Source organism: Hylobates moloch, unplaced genomic scaffold, assembly GCF_009828535.3.
Source record: "Hylobates moloch isolate HMO894 unplaced genomic scaffold, HMol_V3 SCAFFOLD_1, whole genome shotgun sequence".
Taxonomy (NCBI): domain Eukaryota; kingdom Metazoa; phylum Chordata; class Mammalia; order Primates; family Hylobatidae; genus Hylobates; species Hylobates moloch.
Genome location: NW_026652276.1, coordinates 48,718,924 through 48,733,474, shown reverse-complemented (window position 1 = coordinate 48,733,474; position 14,551 = coordinate 48,718,924).

Here is a 14,551-nt window from a genome sequence, read left to right as displayed (position 1 = left end):
TTTGTCTATTTTGGCTTTTGTTGCCATTGCTTTTGATGTTTTAGTCGTGAAGTCTTTGCCCATGCCTATGTCCTGAATGGTATTGCCTAGGTTTTCTTCTAGGGTTTTTATGGTTTTAAGTCTAACATTTAAGTCTTTAATCCATCTTGAATTAATTTTTGTATAAGGTGTAAGGAAGGGATCCAGCTTCAGTTTTCTGCATATGGCTAGCCAGTTTTCCCAGCACCATTTATTAAATAGGGAATCCTTTCCCCATTTCTTGTTTTTGTTTGTCAAAGATCAGATTTGTCAAAGATCAGATGGTTGTAGATGTGTGGTGTTATTTCTGAGGCTTGTGTTCTGTTCCATTGGTCTATATCTATGTTTTGGTACCATTACCGTGCTGTTTTGGTTACTGTAGCCTTGTAGTATTGTTTGAAGTCAGGTAGCGTGATGCCTCCAGCTTTGTTCTTTTTGCTTAGGATTGTCTTGGCTATGCAGGCTCTTTTTTGGTTCCATATGAACTTTATAGTAGTTTTTTCCAATTCTGTGAAGAAAGTCATTGGTAGCTTGATGGGGATGGCATTGAATCTATAAATTACCTTGGGCAGTATGGCCAATGTTTTAATTGAATAGATATTTTGTTATTACTCCATTAAGCTAGCTTGATTTTTTTCACATTACTTAAATGCCTTTAGAGTTTCTGAAATATTTAAAAAGTTTAGAAATTAAGAGAAGAAAAATGCTTTGTAGATAACAAATGTGTTTTCTCACCATTGGCCTACCTCAAATGATCCCTATGTCTTAGACCTGTGCAATTTATCATTTTCTTTTATTCTGCATTTTTAAAGAAACATATATAAACACAATGTAGACACAATAAAACAAAATTCCATGTTTGTGCTTATGTAAATACTCCTTTGAAAAATTTTTGTGTTTTGAGATAGTAATGAAATTTTATTATACAACATGAATATTTCAGGCATATCATTTTCCACCGTATGGACAATCAATAAACACTAAGTAATAAATCCCATTCATAAATAAAACTTATCACAGTCCAATTTTGAAATTTTTTAAAAACTTGGTAAGAATTTAAAAGTTTTGGTTTACTTTTACTCTCTTTCCTTTACTGAAGTTTTTAAGTGATATTATTTTAGGTGACCACACTTTATTGTGGTTCACACCATCATTCTTTTAAGGAAGTTCTGTGATATTAAGGTATCTGTGGTAAATGATACATTACCTTTGCAAAGGGATATAATAAAGAAAGAAGAAGATGGAAAATTCTTTTTCTTTAGGTTGAGAGGTAACTCATGGACAGAACTCAATATAAATTCTCAAAACTTTGACTTTTATTTCCCTGCTAGGCTGCATCACTTTCATTTACTAATTTGGTAGCAGTCATTTTATTTTATTTACTTAGTATTTGTCGAATGCCTTCTAGTCCTTTAGTTATTTTTCCTTTTAATGGATGACCCTTCTGATCTAAAGGTGATAGGTAATAAAATTGAAACTGTTAAGTCTGGTTGAATGAATTTACCTGACTAAATAAATCTGTATCCACTCATTTTGATAAATGTATTCACAACATCAATAAAAACTCACCAACTTACTGTTTAACCTATTTCAAATTATTACAACCACAATCATTAATTTATAATTTATGGTATTACAGAGATTTTTTTAGGAGGGTTTTGTTTTCATTATAGTGCAGCTTTTATTATTTGTATGGTTTTTTAGAACTTAAAACATTTTTAAAAGGCACTTTTGTACTTTAGTCCCACTTCAGTATGGCAGAGTGACATAACTAGTGTTAATAAAATTTGCCAGTTGACAGATTAGGAGAATTAAGCTTTGAAGGAGTGATTTAATTATATTTCTCCAGAAGTAAAGTATATAGTTCAATTTTTATCAAGAGAGCTAAATGAGCTTACTTTTTTGGGTATGTTTAGTACATACCAGAGCATAAAGAAGTACTGCAAATATACACAGAAAACACAAATCAAAAGGGCCTGGAGTTATTTAATTGGCAGTTGGTTTGATTAGAACTGTTAGGTAATGCTGGGTTAAGAAGCATCAGGGATGAAGAGGAAAAAGTAGAAGTCAGGAGATAGCTCATGTATATTAGTTGGCAAAAGTTAAGAAACAGTTGGAAGACTTGAGAAGGGGCTATTTCTGTGTTCTTTAAAAATATCCTTTATCATTATTTTTTAAGTCAAATATTAACCGTGGTGATTGCAGAATATAGTTTACCTGGAAAAGCCTACATACGAATATCAAATTATTAAAATAAACAAATTTAATACTAAGAAGTATCTTGTGTTTATCACATTTGTACTCCCAAATCATCAATTTTGGATAGAAAGGACAGATGTTATGAATTAAATTTAACACATGACAAAGATAGAACAGATGTTATACTTTGCCCCTTTCCTTTTTAGCACAAAATAATTAGTCTTTATGAAATGTGAGGCACATCCTTTACCCATTGTGCTATAAATATTTTATTCAATTATTTTCAAGAAATACATGGCTCCTAAATTTGTGATTTTCTTGAGTATAGAGGTTGTTTATATAATTATGCTGATGTGTGCTAGATTCAGTTGATCTTACCTTACATGATTTTAGGAATGCTAGTGGGTTGTCTAGAGGCAGCTGCTGGGGTGAGGATGGCTTTATTTCAGACAGCTCTCTTTCCTCCGTATATCTCTCATATCTTCCCATCAGGGTTGTCTGAACATGTTCTCATGATGGTGGCTCGTTGTTCATGAGATGAAGTAGAAATACACAAACATATTTTCAAGTCTCTTCTCACATCAGGTTTGCTCCTTTTCCATTGAACAAGGCAAGACACAAGACTTGCCACAAAGTGTGGAGAAACATACTTTCCCTTTTTGTTGAATCACAATGCAAAAACCTGACTTCAGAAGGGCTGAAAAATTCAGCCCATATACTCAAATGATGTACACAATAATGTTTCTTCTGTAGATAACTATTGAAAATCTGTAGAATCTCAGGTAAAGGTTATAGAAACGGTTCCTATGGTGCAAGGAAATGGAAGAGAATTTTAGGCTGCTATAGACTGCAAGACAGAACAGGATAACATTCTGAAGAGTGTAGTCTTGGTTGATTAGGATTATGGAAGATTCTTGAAATTAAATTATATGAATAAATTTACGAGGAGAAAGGGTCTTGATGTTTTCACTCTGATAACAATGTTTGATGTAGGGATAATAAGGTGGAAATTATAAGCTAAAATGTTATCTACTTTGGTGTTTGCCGAAGTTTAAAAGAGATGAACAGTGAGATACAGGAAAGACAACTTGATTTAAGATATTTCTTATTATGATCATACTTTAACTTTCTATAGTTCAGTATTTAGTCTCCTGTTTCAATTGTGCCAGATGTAAATTTGCATTTTTTTTTCATTTTGGATTAGAACCAAAGAAATATGTTCAGATAAGGCGAACTTCTATCTATGGAACTGACTTATAAAAAACAGAATGTCACACAATAAAATTATTTCCAGTGTTATGAAGGTTTTTGAATCTTTTCCAGGACATTTTTTCTTTATAGAATGGAGAAAACAAAGAAAAAATACACACACACACACACACACACACACACACACACATAATTTGAATGTATATAACCTCATCCATTAAATGTTGATTTCAGATACAGAAACATCATTTTGTCTCTCCTGGCTCTTGGTTACTAGCTAATAGCCAATCAGGATCTTGTGATAAATATTTTGGTAGTGTAATTTTGGAGTAAAGCAAAGAAGGGTAAAAGTGTGCCTAAATTTTACTCACCCACATCTCACTCTGTGGGGAGGCCAGCAAGAAAGGAAAAGCTAGAAAAATAAAATATTATTGGACCCCAGAGAGTTCTTGTGGAAATGCAGACAATACAAATTGGTTTTATTTGGCTGCATTTTATTGGTCATTTTTGGGAGAAATAATGCTAAGAAGAAGAAATCCTGTGTGATTTTTTGTGTGTGCTTTTAAAAGCAAATTCAATTTTACTAAGGAACATTACCCTTTGCCCACACATGGAAGCCTCCTGCCCAGACCTCTCATAACAAGCGGTAATAGGAAGTCACCTAAAAACGTTATTTTCTAGTCTTTTTTTCTGATTCTTGCTCTGCCTCCACCTGATACTTAAAATTCAACCTTCTTATAGTCCTAAAAATTTACTTACTCATAGAAGCAATTTAAGTGAGCAATGCAAACTTTACCAAAGATTCTAATGGGGGTAATCCATTATAGCATATGACTTTAAAAATGCACCTTCAATATTTTGATCTCACTCTCTCTATTTTTTTTTCTGCCAATGTCATACTGTTGGGTTTTCCTTCTGACATTTTTCTCACAGAATTTTCAGTTCACTCCCTTTTTTGATCTCTCTTGGATTTCTCCCAACCTGGAAAATAAAAATTCCTCACAACTTTAATATACACTTTAATTTTTGTCTTTATTCCAGCTGCAGCCCTCAACCTTTTATCATATTCTGCTTTATCAGGATGGTCAGATAAACTAACAGGTCTTTCAATTATTGAGACTCACACTTTTGAAATCCCTTAGCACAGAGGTCAGCAAACTAAAGCCCTCTCAGCCAAATCTGGCCCTTCATCTGTTTTTATGAGTAAAGTTTTATTAGAATACAGGTATGGTCATCTATTTACATATAACTAATGGCTGCTTTTGTGTTGCATGACAGATTTGAAGAGTAGCAACAGAGATTATACAGACTGCAGAGCTGAAAATATTTACTAACTTGTCCTTCACAAAAAGTGTTTACCAATATCCAAGTAAGAAGATTAAGATTGTAATTAATAATTATTTGTTGTTTTTAGTCAACACTGATACACTATGCAGTTCTATCTTCAATGGACAATGAAAAATACACATACACACTTATATACACACCCTTCTCTCTCTCTCTCTCTTTCATATTTTGGTCTAAGAAGAGTCGATTAAGGTCACTAATGCAAAGGCCCTTCTTATCTATAATAATATAACTTAGGTGTCAGACGTACAAACCCAACTTTGAATATTAGTTTGTTTTAAATAACAAATATGTTTTTTCAAAATGAAATTTTATAATAGAGTTTCAAATTTTAGTACTGTAAGTACAATTCTAAGCATGATATATTAGTTTAATTCATAAAGAGTTCATTGCTTTATCTGTCTATTTTTGGAAGATTTTAATGCCAAACAGAAGTGCTATGGTCAAAATTAAAGTGCTAGCCTAAAGTCAGATATCAGATACCACAGAGGAATCTTTATTTCTATTTTAAGCAATTAGCTGAAATTTATAATTTTTATGTGAGTGAGCATTCATTTATGAGACAAAAACATTTAGCTTATTTAATTACACTTGGTTCTGTATTTTTAGAATAGCGAGGAATAATTTTCCTTCATGGTTTATGGAAAAAATAATTTTAAAAAGCTAGAAAATGCAAAACTGCTGAACATCATTAACAACTCCTGAAATTTTATAATGAAGTGGTAATTGCCCTGATCATTGATTCTTTGATTCTACCTTGCATTGTTAGAGGAAAACTGATAAACATTGAATTAATTGAAACACAGCAGATTAGAATCATTAATGTGTTCACAACTAGAGTATTACATGGAGGGACGTAGTATCCAAAAAATAAATACTTCATCATAGAGGCCAAAGATACATTTTTTAATTAGAATGTTGTATTGTAGTTTAACCCTTTGAGAATTGCAATCTATATGTAAAGGATTTCTCCTCTGTATAAAATTTAAATATATATCAAATGTACAAATAAGAGAGTAGGTTCATTAACATAGAACATAAAGAACCCATCAAATTTAAATCAGTGATTGGGAAGTTTTATTTTAATGACAACCACTTCATGGCTGCCATGATATACATTGTTAATCATTATTTTTATGAAACTGTGGTATTTGTTAATAATACTATTAATATTGTTATTAATACTGTTGTCTATTACATAACAATATTACCACAAACTTCACACATTTAGACAAGACACAGTTATGATCTCAGTTTTTATGTGTTTTGGGGCTCCAGCATGGCTCCTCTTTCCTTGGAGCAGTTCCAGTGACAGAAATTGCAAGGAAGAGAAAGACAACCATTTCTGGAAATGAATAATAATTATTATTATAGTGCTTAACCCAAAATGGGATTTAGTAGAAACCAAGTGATATTTTAAAAATATCACTGACAGAGTTTTCCTCAAATGGTGACATGATATACAATTTTGGTTACAAACACTTTTCAAAATCTTTGAGTCTTCAGAAGTATTAGTTGGAGCTTGAATTTTGCTTTTTCTTGGCTCACATTTATTAATGGCATTTTTCCTAATCTGCGAACAGTTTCTTATTTGTTTAACAAGGTTTAGTGAATATAAGAAACAGTTGCAAGTATATCCCAATCAATTAAAATTCCTCCATTGATAGTGCAACCAGGAAATGCTCTAAACAGGACTTCCAGATTATTGATCATTTTTATCAATTTTATTCACAAACTGTGATTATCATTTAAATACCCAATCAAACATAGCACCAATGATTGAATAAGAATTACTACAATCATTATGTAGTGAGTCGTAACTGAAGAAAAGATAAATATTTACAGATAGGCTGGTGTGCTCCTTTCTGCCCATTTTTCTGTACTCTGCTGTTTGCCATGTGACCCCATTATCTTGGTCACAGCTGATAGAACATAGCAGAACTTTAGCCACAGTGGCCCAAATCCATTCATTTTCATGAATTAAGTTGCTGAGGATGCGAATCACTATGACCAAGTTGTTGCCTAAAACAAAAATGGCAACTGATTTATTTCTGATAAGGCTGTCACAGTTACAGAGACTGAAATCTTATTCTCATAACTGGCAAATTCTCCTTCTCTGGTAAATATAAAAGGTAATCCAAATTATAAACACAGTTTATGAAATCTGAGTCAGCGTTAGTTAAGTAGTTTAAAATATTATTTCTTTTTATTTTTTATTTTTATTTGTATAAATTTATGGTGTGCATGTGAGATTTTGTTACATGTATATAATGTATAGTGAGCAAGTGAGGGATTTAGTGTGTTCATCACCCAACAAAAATACATTTTTGTTAAGTATAGTCACCCTATTCTGCTATCAAACATTGAATTTATTTCTTCTATCTTACTGTGTTTTTACCCACTTTTCCTCATCTTCTCTTTTTCATCTCAACTCACCCTTCCCATTTTCTTTTATCTATTTTTCCTCTCTCAACCATCCATATGTTCAAAGTTTTAGCTTCCAAGTGTAAGTGAGAGCATGAAACATTCGTCTATTTGTGCCTGGCTTATTTCACATAAGATAATGACCTCCAGTTCCACCTATGTTGCTTCAAATGACATGATTTCATTTCTTTTTATTGCTAAATAATATATAGCATTATATCACATTACTCTATCCGTTAATCCATTGATGGACACTTGATTCACATCTTTGCTATTGTGAATAATGCTGCAATAAATATGTTAGTGCAGGTATCCCTTTGATGTGTTGTTTTCTTTTCCTTTGGGAAGATAACCCAGTAGTGGGATTGCTAGATCAAATGGTAATTCTAATTTTAGTTTTTTGAGAAATCTCCATACTCTTTTCCATAGCAGTTATATCAGTTTACATTCTCAACAACGGTGTTATTCAAAAAACCTTGAGACACCCTTCCTGGTTAAAGAAGATACAGATTTTCCAGTGGAGCCAAAATCCCCAAAGTGTCATTACTATTACTTGATTTTTACATCGGTAGAAGAATTAGAGATTCATCTTGCCTTGCTGATGCTACTATTCCTGTATCGACTGAAGAAAAGTGGAATTCCATAGTCCTTTTCATTATTAAAAGAACTATTATTTTGGATGTAAATTTTTTTACCATTATTATTACCATTATTTTATAGCATACAATCTGGGCATATTAGGTATTCAGAAATATTTATTAATGTTATTAGCTACTTATAGAAATATAATTGTAGAAAGTTTCTTTTTAATATTTGAATTTTGGAAGATTTTAGATATCTAGTAAGAAATATCTATTGTTATATTACAACTCTAATATATTAGTGTTTCAGTCAGATATAAATTGAGGTGAATGACATTGAGACCTTAAGAGGCAAAAAGGCAGGTAGAGACTGTAGGCAGGGCCAGAATAGAGAGTTTTCTTATGGAAGATAGATTACAAGACAAGTTAAACCTACTTCATGTAATGAATTGAAAGTTAACCTACTTGAAGAACCAGCTTGAAGTAATGTTTCTTTTCATTTTGGGGCCATGTTCAAAGGCACATGTACTTTTATTATTTAGACATTTTTAAGAGTGTGAAATGTCAGTGCTCAAATCATGAAAAATATATTAGTATTTCTCATTACGTCATAGTAATAGTGCCTGAAAAAAAGGCACTTCTGTCTTAGAAAAATTTTGAAATAAAGAATGATTTCAGCAGATAAACATGGCTTTTGGCAGAATACTTCTGAAGCAAGTGAATGTATGCTCTGGCAATGTATATAGAGATCAAAAGGACATTTGAATTCAGAGAACTGAAACCTAGAGTTAAAGTCAAAATGAAACAAAGCTTAAAAAGCTTTTAAAAAGATGATATATTAGGTATACATGAGGCGTATGTAGTGATGCATGAAACAAATCTAAATAGACTCCAAGGATGGTTGTATTCAAAAGTTATATACATTATTTAAATAAGCAATTAAAATTTAATTTTTATGTAATTTTTATTTGACTTTGTATTATTATATACTTTTTTTTTTTTTCTGAGATGGAGTCTTGGTCTGTCACCTAGGCTGGAGTGCAGTGGCACAATCTCGGCTCACTGCAACCTCCGTCTCCTGGGTCCAAGCGATTCTCCTGCCTCAGCCTCCTAAGTAGCTGGGATTACAGGCATACGCCACCACACCCAGCTAATTTTTGTGTTTTTAATAGAGACAGGGTTTTCGTATTTTTGATAAAGATGGGATTTCACCGTGTTGGACAGGCTGATCTCGAACTCTTGACCTCAGGTGGTGATCCACCTGCTTTTGCCTCCCAAAGTGCTGGGATTATAGGTGGGAGTTAGCCACCACTCCCGACCTGTATTGTTATACAATTTAAAGTATGTTTTAATAGAGATAGAAACATTCATAAAGAGTTGCTGAAATCATATTCAAAAAATATCTGATGAACAGAGAAGAAAAACTGATTTAATAGGTGAAGAAAAATAATGAGCTATGAGAAATTACTATTGGAATTCCACCAGATTAGAAATAATTATATAATTTTCCATGTATATCTATATAAATTTTAAATTATGATAGAAATGTTCAATGCTTATATTATTTGTGTTGTGTGTCTGGCATTTTTAGAAAAAGGCAGTGTGGAAAGGACACACCGACTTATATCTGCCTAAGGCCCTAGGAATGCCTCTTCTCACTACCATTCACATTTCACTGGCAAAGATCAATCTCATGGCCTCCCTAGATGTTGGGGATAAGAGACTGGGATTTGTAGTACATCCACATGTTTACCAAGAGTTGGAGAATAATTGTGAATAGTTGCAGTCTCTATCATGGAGTCTAACTCTCAGAGGCTGACTCATGACAACCAAACTCATGAGGGACATATAAAGAAGGACATTAATTAATTGGCACTAAAATATATTGCCACAGGTACTGAATATATTTTCCCCATAATCACAATTTGAATATAGAATGAGACTATCTTATCTTAGCCTGGTGAGTCTTCATGATCTATCTCACACTGGAAATTATAACTACCCTCAATACTTTAAAGTTTTATGTTCTTAGGCAGAGACACTAGTGACTGACAAAGATATCTTTTGAATGAGAGTTTATTTCTCTTGATAGATTTGAACATTCACTCAGGTGACAATGAAGTCTGGCTGACCTAATACCTATTCTGGATCTTAAGATAACTTTAATTTTTTCTACTTTGATCAATTATGTTTTGATTTTAAAAACCCAAACATTTATCTTTTTATTATTTTCACTTTCGAGGGATAGAGGTCTACTCTGAAGGCTGTCAGAAAGAGTTTACTAAAATAGTGCTTAAAAACTCAGGACTATTTCTTCCTTCAGGTAATTACTTTCAGAACTATCATATTTTTCAGTTATACTACATAATAACTTTGAATAATATTCTCACTTTGTAAAATAAAACATCAACAAGTGTAGTTTTCAATATAAAATTAACGATAGTATCTTCTTCAATTTTCTTTTAAATAGGATAATCACACACATCTTTAACATCAGTATTATTCATTTAAAACCTCAAAAAGTTAAATTTCACTTCATATATAAATTTTGGTGCCAGTAAAAGATACTAAGCATATATCTTTTTCAAAGCAAAGGCAAATATTACATTTTCTATTTCAATTTAGAATAACTCAAAAAGAAAATGAAATAGATTTCAAAGGATCGATGATATAAAATAATACATCAAATACTTTCCAGTTGGTTGATTTTAATAATTCACAGCTTTTTCCTAAGCTATCATTCAAGTAATGTAGCACCACTTTCTATATAAAACTTTTTCACTGCCTATTCAGTTACCATTTAATAATACTTTTAAAAATTAAGCAGGTATATATGAATAAACAAAGTGCCCTCTCACTCTCCATATATATATAAAGTTTTATATATTTATAAAACTTTATATTTATATATATTTTTATGTTTATATATATCCATATATATTTATATATCCATATTTATATATATCCATATATATTTATATATCCATAAAGAGTTGCTGAAATCATATTCAAAAAATATCTGATGAACAGAGAAGAAAAACTGATTTAATAGGTGAAGAAAAATAATGAGCTATAAGAGATATATATATATATATATATTTGCTTTTGGAGGGGATCATGGAAGACAGGAGGCAAGACTAGATTGCAGCTTCCATTCAGACAGAGCAGTGTGTAGAGACTCGCATTATGAACTTTTGCTCCAGAACTACTGCAGGAATAAACTAAGAAAGCCAAGAGAACCCACTGACCCTCTGAAGGAAGCGAATTGCTCCTGCAGGACCTAGGAGACACCCCAAATACTCTGAGTGCCTAAGTTGTGGAAGTGGGAAAGAGATTGTCTACCCTGAACACACACCTTCACTGGGGGACCAGAAGGTCTAGATCATGGGAGAAAATTCTGACCTTACCTCGTACAGAGTCAATTTAGACAGCTGAGCGAAATACAGGGCGTAGAGGAAGGAGTGGGAAAAACTCTGTGGGCTTGCTGTGTCCCCTAGCAAGCCATTTTTGCCCTGGGGGAGGATGGCCAGAGTCACTGGGAAAAGACCACAGGGAGAATGAAACCTCCAGCTGAACGTTGTAACAATTCCAACTGAATGCAAAGTATTCTGGCCAGAAATCGAGAAAGGCATGAAACCAGTGTGCTGATTGCACAGGTGAGGACTCATGAAGGCCATCCTTACTTTTGCAGCTGGGAGGCTGGTAGCCTGAGGCAAGTTCTCAGCCCTGCTCACCCACTGCCTGGAAACAGACTCAGTGCTGTTGAGGGGGGCTTGGTGGGAGTGAGACCAGCCTTTTGCATTACATGGGAGCTGGTTGAGGCCTGTGACTGCTGGCTTTCGTCCACTTCCCTGACAACCTGCATGACACATCACAGGCAGCCATAATCATTCTGGAAAGGTACTCCTTTGACCTGGTAACCACACCCTATGCTCCACAGCAACCTCAGCAAGACCGAACCAAGGAAAGTCTGAGCTCAGATATGCCTAGCCCTGCCCCCACCTGATGGTTCTTCCCTACCCACCTTGGTAGCTGAAGACAAAGGGCATATCCTCTTGGGAGTTCTAGGGCCCTGCCCACCACCTGATCCTGCCCATACTACCACAGCTGTTGCTCTCTTGGAAAAGCCACCTCCTGGTAGGAGGCCAACCAGCATAAAAATAGTGCATTAAACAACCAAAACTAAGGATCCTCACAGAGTTCATTCATTTCACACCCCTTCCCAACTCCACTGGAGCAGATGCTGTATACAAAGCTGAGAGACCTGCAGATGGTTCACATCACATCACAAGACTCTGTGCAGATACCCAATAGTACCAGCCCAGCACCTGGTAGACCTGCTAGGTGGTTAGATCCAGAAGAGATAACAATCACCACAGCTCAGCTCTCAGGAAGCCGCATCCCTAGGAAAAATAGAGTACTATGTATAGGGAATACCCCCTGGGACAAAATAATCTGAACAGCAGCCTTGAACCCTAGACCTTCCCTCTGACATAGCCTATCCAAATGAGAAGGAACCAGAAAAACAGTTCTGGTAATATGAAAAATCAAGGTTCTTTAACATCCCCTCAAAAAATCACACTAGCTCACCAGCAATGGATCCAAACCAAGAAGAAATTCTTGATTTACGTGAAAAAGAATTCAAAAGTTCAGTTATTAAGCTAATCAAGGAAGCACCAGAGAAAGTTAAAGTCCAATTTAAGGAAATAAACAAAAAGTGATACTAGAATAAAAAGTCTTCAGTGAAAGACATAGCATAAATAAAAAAAAATCAAAACTTCAGGAAATAATGGACACACTTAGAGAAATGCAAAATGCTCTGGAAAGTCTCAGCAATAGAATCAAATAAGCAGAAGAAAGAACTTCAGAGCTGAAAGACAAGGTTTTCGAATTAATCCAACAAAGACAAAGAAAAAAGAATTAGAAAAAATGAACAAAGCCTACAAGAAGTCTGGGATTATGTTAACTAAACCTAAAAATAACTGGTGTTCTTGAGGAATAAGAGAAATCTGAAAGTTTGGAAAACATATTTGGGAAATAATCAAGGAAAACTTCCCTGGCTTTGCTAAAGACACAGACATCCAATTACAAGAAGATCAAAGAACACCTGGGAAATTCATCACAAAAAGATCATTGCCTACGCACATTGTCATCGGGTTATCTAAAGTTAAGACGAAAGAAAGAATCTTAAGAGCTTTAAGGCAAAAGCACCAGATAAGCTATAAAGAAAAGAACTTCAGAGCTATCATATTAACAGCAGATTTCTCAGCAGAAACCCTACAAGCTGAAGGGATTGGGGCTCTATATTCAGCCTCCTTAAACAAAACAATTATCATCTAAGAATTTTGTATCCAGTGAAACAAAGCTTCATAAATGAAGAAAAGATAGAGTCTTTTTCAGATAAACAAATGCTGAGAGAATTTCCCACTACCAACCCAGCTCTACAAGAAATGCTAAAGGGAGTTCTAAATCTTAAAACAAATCCTGGAAACACATCAAAACAGAACTTCTTTAGAGCATATATCTCACAGGACCGATGAAATAAAAATACAATTAAAAAACAATATATGCTGGCAACAAATAACATGACGAATGGAATAGTACCTCATATTTCAATACTAACGTTGAATGTAACTGGTCTAAAATGCTCCACTTACAAGATACAGAATTGCAGAATGGATGAGAATTCATCAACCAACTATCCTGCCTTCAATAGACCCACTTAACATAAGGACTCATATAAACTTAAGGTAAAGGGATGGAAAAAGACATTCCATGCAAATCAACACCAAAAGTGAACAGGGGTAGCTATTCTTATATCAGACAAAACAAACTTTAAGGCAGCAACAGTTAAAAACGACAAAGATGGACATTATATAATGATAAAAGTTCTTGTCCAACAGGAAAATATCACAATTCAAAATATATATGAACCTAACACTGGAGCTCCCAAATGTATAAAACAATTACTGCTAGACCTAAGAAATGAGATAGACAGCGACACAATAATAGTGGGGGACTTCAAAACTCCACTGACAGTCTAGACAGGTCATCAAGACAGAAAGTCAAGAAAGAAACAACAGATTTAAACTACACTCTGGAATAAATGGACTTAACAGATACTTACAGAACATTCTACCCAACAACCACAGAATATACATTCCGTTCCACAGTTCATAGAACTTTCTCCAAGTTAGACCATATGATAGGCCGTAAAATAAGTCTCAATAAATTTAAGAAAATTGAAATTATACCAAGTACTGTCTCAGATCAAAGGGAATAAAACTGGAAATAACTCCAAAAGGAAACTTCAAAACTGTGCAAATATGTAGAAATGAAATAACCTGCTCCTGAATAATCACTGGGTCAACAGTGAAATCAAGATGGAAATTTAAAAATTCTTCTAACTGAATGACAATAGTGACACAACCTATTAACACCTGTGAGATACAGCAAAGGTTGTGCTAAGAGGAAAGTTCATAGCCCTAAATGCCTACATCAAAAAGTCTGAAAGAGCACAAATAGACAATCTATGGCCACACCTCAAGGAACTAGAGAAACAAGAACAAACCAAACCCAATCTCAGCAGAAGAAAGGAAATAACCAAGATCAGAGCAGAACTAAATGAAATTGAAACAACACCACCAACAACAAAACAATACAAAAGATAAATGAAACAAAATCTGATTCTTTGAAGAGATAAATAAAACTGAGAGACCATTAGCAAGATTAACCAAGAAAAAAAGAGAAAATATAAATAAGCTCAATGAGAA